The sequence below is a fragment of the Paramormyrops kingsleyae genome, chromosome 20 (genome assembly GCF_048594095.1).
Source record: "Paramormyrops kingsleyae isolate MSU_618 chromosome 20, PKINGS_0.4, whole genome shotgun sequence".
Taxonomy (NCBI): domain Eukaryota; kingdom Metazoa; phylum Chordata; class Actinopteri; order Osteoglossiformes; family Mormyridae; genus Paramormyrops; species Paramormyrops kingsleyae.
Window position 1 is genome coordinate 12,221,393 of NC_132816.1, and position 6,393 is coordinate 12,227,785.

The 6,393-nt window shown below is 37.1% G+C and overlaps 1 long non-coding RNA gene across 1 annotated transcript; it reads right to left on the minus strand.

The window, feature by feature from the left end:
* Positions 1-1,050: 1,050 nt before the first annotated feature.
* On the minus strand, positions 1,051-6,130 carry LOC111841914 (uncharacterized). Its single transcript, XR_002837802.2, has 3 exons — positions 5,953-6,130; positions 5,406-5,612; positions 1,051-3,503 (listed from the first exon to the last, which is right to left on the minus strand). It is a non-coding gene; the product is annotated as an uncharacterized lncRNA (long non-coding RNA).
* Between the last annotated feature and the right edge of the window lie 263 nt (positions 6,131-6,393).

Consider the following 6,393-nt stretch of genomic DNA (forward strand, 5'->3'; position numbering starts at 1 on the left):
CCCGGAGGTACTCTACATGTAAGACGTTACAGCTGGGAAGGCAGATGTGCTTTGTGCTTATGTTGTGATTATTAAAGGGATTCGTCTTCACTCTCATTGACTCCACCCCCACCCGATAAACACCAACATTCATCTCTGTTTTTCAATTCAATAATTGATTAATTTGATCCTATTTATTCATTTATATATCATCAGAGGGTGATACATCTGTACGTATTGTATGCTACAAAGTCTTTCAGAGAACAGAATTAAATATAGCTTTTCTCATTTTAATGTGTTTTTTTCCACTTTATTGTTACTTCTTACTTATTAATAAATTTGAGCCTTAATTTTCTCCTTTTGCTGAATGCAGTAGCTCTGACTGACAGCTCTGTCCAGAAAACCACACTTTTAATCCTTGTAGGTGCACTTTCTCGCCGATGGATGTGATTTATGTTGAGCTTTTATAGACATCAGATTTGTATTACACTAGCAAACTTTGCCCAGTAACAAGAGCTTATCACTGACAATTGATCGACACTTTGATAGTCATTATGGAATAAACCTTTCAAATAAACCTACTAAAAGCAAAGATAATTGTTTAATAGAATAGATAGAAATAAATTGAAGCATAGAGCAATTACTCAACTAAGACGTTAAGCAATGGCAATGTTACCTGGTTAGCTAGTAGTTCACTGTTTTGAAAAGAACTCGCTTACATTAGTGGAAGAATCAATGGCCATAGCGACAGTATTAACTGACTGCTGGGTATTATTATCTGTTGTAAGTCAATTCAACCCACTTAATTTGTTATTAGCTTATTGGTAAAGACTGAATGTTTTGCAGGTTATGCTATTATCATGCTGTCAAGATGCATTTCAGCAAATTAGCTCAAGGTGCCCCGTGTCCAGTTTACTTTTGATAATCAGGGCAGGTGCATTTTTAGCGAAGCAACTGTTGGGATTTAGGAGGTAATATTCATCCTGGAAAGTGGATAAATCAGCGCATAGTGCTTTCTAGCATCAAATGCCCTTTGGAAGAAGTATCACTGAATTACATTTGGCAAAACTGTAACATTTCTAATACTAACTTTATTGACAAACATGTTTAATCCAAATCATGGGAATATTCATCTCATTTAGGTTGCAAAAGAACAATAAGTTGTGGCTAATTTTAGAGCTGGTCTGGCAGTCACTTTGAATGTAAACTATGAATTACTCATTAGCAGAAAAGCATTTTCAAACCTTTAAATACATCTCAAATGGGTTTAAATAATGTGACAGGATTTGTGTCAAACAAATCGGATGAGCTACATGATCAAAGCTCACAAGAACATCCTTAGCAGCTTATTTTATTATTAACTCTGTTCATTTAACATGCTGTCCTTGTGTTGCGGACATAGTAAGTCAATAATTTCCTCAATGAATCTCCACTATAAAAATATAAAAATTAAAAATAAACAATAATAACAACAAAATTTTCCCAATATTGAACATTCCTTTTTGGATACAATTTATTCATTTATCTTTGTTGCTAACAGCTTTTTTGATTTCTTTTCCTTCATATGATTTTATGTTGATTTTTAATTTGCTGTCTCATTAATTTAATGTATCTCAGTCAGTGAACTACCTGAACAGCTAAAACATAACATAAACAAAGAAATAGGCCTAGTTGTTTAATGGATGGTTTGAAGCAAGTACTATCGACCCCTTGGTATTGGAGGACTGCAATGCATGCAAGATTCAGGAAATACACCCCTGCTACACTGTACTGTTTAAAAATGTAATGACCACACAAGTGGAACATTGTGCCTTTGTGGGCAGATCAATGTGCAAGAATGCAAAGAAACGTTGGTAACACTTTACTTAAGGGTCTGTTCTTAGTTATTCATGAATACATTCATAACAAATAAAAATGCATTCATAAAGCATTATAAACATGGCTATAAATATTCATCAAAAGGCATATCACATTATAGCCGTGTGTATCATGCATTATGAATACTTTCTGAAGCTCTCATCTATATTGCACTATAGATGCCTTCATAATGCAGTATAATGATCAGTATAAGCATTAAGGATGCTTTTATACTGCCTTATAATGGCGTCAACAGTAAATTATAAATGAGAGATTCATAAGGCAGTATTAATGCATAATAAACATGGCTTTATAAATATAGCCATGTTTTAAATACTTTATGAATGCATTAAAATGCATTATGAATGTGTTTATAAATGACTATAAACCAAAATATTATTTATAATCTCCATCCATCCATTTTCCATTATTGCTTATCCAGTGCATTATTACTGAATAGTATATACCAGTTTATGGTACTGATGTAACACAGATTATATGAAGTGGGAAGAATGCCAAATAGGCCTACATAATAATCTGTATATTTCTTTTTCATCTACTGTTAAAGGGTTGTTTGGTACTACAACTTATGGTAACATTTTCTATGATTACGGTGTCTATAAGAATCTTTGAACACATTTATAACACATAATGCATTCATAAAGCATTATAAACATGGGTATACATATGTATAAAAAGGCATCACAGTATAGCCATATTTATTATGCATTTTGAATGCTTTATGAAGCTGTCATCTATAATGCAGTCAAGATACCTTCATAATGCAGTACAAAACATCGTTAACTCTTATACCGGCCACTATAATGCATTATGATGGTATCTTGACTGCATTATAGATGAAAGCTAATTTGGGGCTTATGAAGCATTATAATCAACACTATAATGCCCCATGACTGTCAGTAGAAGCCGCATGCTGTAATGCTTTATGAGTTCTTATACTGACCATTATAATGCATTATGAAGGTATCTATAGTGATTATAGATGAGAGCTTCACTGGAGCTTATGAAGTGTTATAATCAACACTCTAATGCCCTATTACTGTCAATAGAAGGTGCTATAATGGTTTATTAAATCTTATACGGAACATTATAATGCATTATGAAGCTATCCACAATGCATTATATATGACAGCTTTAAGTAAAGTGTTACCCAACTTTTCGGTAAATTGTACTGTGTGCAAAAAGATGCACTTTAAGATGGAATTAAGGAGTAATCCTGTTAATTTGTCTTGGCTGTGTTAAAATATTTTGCATAACCATCAATTTATATATACAGTATATATAAATATGTTATATTTTTATCATTCATAAATAGGGTCAAAAAAAGTATGGTTTATCATTTTATTTAACAATCAAATTATTTAGTAACTGAGGGGCTATGGTGGTCAGATTTTAAAATGAAATTTCTTAATGTGGTTATAAGGTTAATTGCAATACATTGTACATGATTGGTAGGTGGCAAATTAAAGTGGACTTCTGTACTTATACCGGTGATCCAGGTTATGCAAGGGTACCTTATGCTCTTTAGTGAAATGTCATCGACTCTACACATGCACATTGTGGGTGGAGGATGGGCATCCAGCATGGCGTATTCATCAATGTCCTTTTAAGCTGTCATCAGTAGTGCTTTGGTTTGATCCATTGATCTGGGTGAAAAAGAAGATTGCAAGTCATAGGACAATCCAGCCATCCTCTAACTCGATGTTACTCAAGATGGTCTTCTGGGACCCCCAGACAGACCATGTTTTTGTTCCCTCCCAGCTCTCTGCCAGACAGTCCACATTTTTGCTCCCCCCCTGCTCCTGATTGGAGCAAAAACGTGGACTGCCTGAGCATCCCAGAGGGCCGGTTTGAGACACTCTACTCTAACTGCAAATCCATGTTAGGGTTTCCTGGAACTTTTCCCAGCTGCAAATCTAACTGCATGTCCTGGAAGTGCAGCCCATTCATCAGGGGAGAACCTGGAAACTCCAGGCCACACTGCAGAGGTGGGATTTGAACCCCCAATCCTGGAGGTGTTAAGTGACACTCAGCCACCGTGCCACATCATGGAAAGACATTTTAAGTTAAGATCTTTTTATTAAGCCTCCTCAAAACCCTATAAATTTTGATTGAGTTTAGCACTAGCAGTGTTTGATGAATGGAAACAAAATGGCTAACCCATTAAACAAAGCCAGAAAGGGCCTTAAGGATATTGACACAAGCAGCTGCACATGTTGATCTAAATATAGAAGTTTTTTTTAATAAATGTTTTAAACTGTTATTCAAGGACAAGTAAGGTGTGTTTTAGCAACAGGCCTCATGGCTTCTCAATTATTGTATTTAAGCATAGAAGGAAAACAGCTTAACACTCCTTAAAAGAATCCACTAAATGTAGATTTGATCTTCTAAAATGCAATTTAGGCTTTATCTGACTCTTTTTCATGTTCTGTTTACTCATATCCTTGGGGGTCAGTGGCCTGATAATTTGCCACAGCGTATTTAGAAATTGTAGATAATTTTGGTTGTATATTATTAATGAGGAGAGACGCTGATTAGAATCTTGGGAATTGCTGTTGATGTGAACAATCTGGGAGGAGTGAAAAATTATTAAACACACCCAGCAGGAGCTGTAGGACTCACCATTGTTGTGTGCTGCTATTAATTCTCATTGTATCGCGAAGCAGCTTGATTGCATACTGTGAAAGCTGTTTACTGGAGAATGAGTACAATTCCATCGCAGTTGTGGTGGTGTTAGACTAAATGCTAATTAGGCTTTCCCACAATAATTAGAGGTTTATGTTAGACAGACCAATTTAAACAGTCCTGCTCTAACAATGAAGAAAATACAGGCAAATAGTGCTCAGTAATTGGAGCCATGCTAACAACCAGTAATCTAAGACGGAACAATGGGGAATTTATGTGTGTGTGTATATATATATATGTATATATTTATTTATTATTATTATTATTTTTTGGAAAACGGTCTCCCTTACCCTTGTGTTGCCTCAGGCTTTTGATGTTCGCATCAGATATCAGGGCATTTTTAAATATCGGCTATAATATTGCTTTACAGATATATTCTATAATGTATTATTACTGAGTCATATTATATATTAGTCAAAAATACAAAATGACAGATGATGATATATTCTTTGACTCCCTTATCCCCTTTGTCACTATTGTTTTCTGTTAGTACGATATATATAAAAAATGATTATGCTTTTCTATCGCCGCGACCTGCTCCTGTTCCGCTATAAATTTAAGATTGGTGCATAGGGCTTTTTTTTCTTCTCTCACCTTGAAGACCAATACTCTCCAACTGTTCCATTTCAGGAGAATATATCTGCCTCCTTATGCCCTATTTGTCTGCTGCCCAAACCGCTGCATTCCCCTTTAGGCTGACCTCCTTGCCATTACTGTCCAGGACCTCCATCTACCCTGCAACTCTCAGTGTCTTTCCAATTTTTTTTTCCACACCTGTCCTGACCTCCCTCTACCGGCTCAGGCTGGCCCCTGATGTGTCTGATTTAACATCCGTGCTTGAGCTCACCGCTGGCCCCACTTACCTCTCAAATGCGCCTTCTCCTCCCCAGGGAGTTCCCACTGCTCCTCCACCTCTGGCCGCCGGTGCCGGATCCCGCCGCACAGCCCGGGCCCACTCACTTTCCCCGCTGGCCCCTCGGCTGAGGAATTGCCCGCCCACCGACATTCTCTCGCCGTTGCCCCCTTGCTTGCTGTTCTCATGCAGAGGCCTGTCCAACCCTGGGGCTAGACTTTAACCAGATAATATCTAGTTGCTATCAAACAAGGACCTTGGAGAAGCAGCAGCTTTCCAAGTGACCAAACAGGTTTCGGATTGGGCATGTAATGCCTATTACCTAATACTCCATGGTTTCAAATCCCATCTTGGCGGCATTGTGAAGTTTGATAGAAAACACGGCAAGAATACAGCTGTCTTAAAGTATAGCACTGATCAGCCGCCTCTTGAAATCGGTAGAAATGACTTCACTCTATAAATAATTCAACACGTCTATGTTGCTAGCTGTGGATTTTACTTTAGTTTCACTGAGAGGCCGGCAGTGAGACGCTAACTACTGAAAATAGAATGCTTACCTTCATGTTGAATGTTTCACTTGTTTTTTTTGGACTGCTCCTCGTTTGTGAATGTGAAATAAAGGCTTTTGAGGGATCGGTCTGACGTGAGGGTTTGAGGTGTCTTGTGTATCAAGTGTGGTTTGAGTGCGGCGATCAGACAAGCTGCCTGTTTCTGACCTTGAACACGGTTGTGCCAAAAAAAAAAAAAAAAAACAAAATCTGGTATTGAGACGCTGAATATTTTATTAAAGGACCAAGCAACTGTTGTCTCAACGCAAGCAGAGGCTTGGCCCGTGGCTTTCTGAGATTCAACATCCCGCCCTGTATTTTTTACACTCATGCATAATTAAAAACTTAAATTACTTGCCATGTACAAAATTCATATGCCGGGGGAAAAGGCTACATGGAAATTAATTTTCTTTTCTGAGAGACTGACAGGAAATCAATTAATCTTGATGT